Genomic DNA, 264 nt, shown 5'->3' with positions numbered 1-264 from the left:
GCCTGGGTTGGGTATTAAAATCTGTGGAGATAGATGGACGGGCACGCACCATCCGCGGTACATCGCACAGCCTCCGCTTACCTCAGTGTGCCTTGCAGAAGTGCTGCTGCGGGTGCAGAAAAGCTGCACCTCGGGCCCCTTCTCCGCCATGAGCAGCAGACGCGCCGGCCCCTGACCAAGCGCCGCCGGGGGCCGAGGCACGGAGGGGGAGCGCGCCCCCCCAAAGGCTCGGTGGGGGATTCAGGGCGGAACCCAATCCCAAAG

The 264-nt window shown here is 65.9% G+C and overlaps 1 pseudogene; it reads left to right on the top strand.

Annotated features, from left to right (window-relative positions):
- The first annotated feature begins 33 nt into the window (after positions 1–33).
- LOC119591714 overlaps positions 34–264 on the top strand; it is a 1,535-nt pseudogene continuing 1,304 nt past the window's right edge.

The sequence above is a fragment of the Penaeus monodon genome, chromosome 29, assembly GCF_015228065.2.
Source record: "Penaeus monodon isolate SGIC_2016 chromosome 29, NSTDA_Pmon_1, whole genome shotgun sequence".
Classification (NCBI taxonomy): Eukaryota; Metazoa; Arthropoda; class Malacostraca; order Decapoda; family Penaeidae; genus Penaeus; species Penaeus monodon.
This window is presented reverse-complemented; position numbering and strand designations above follow the sequence as displayed.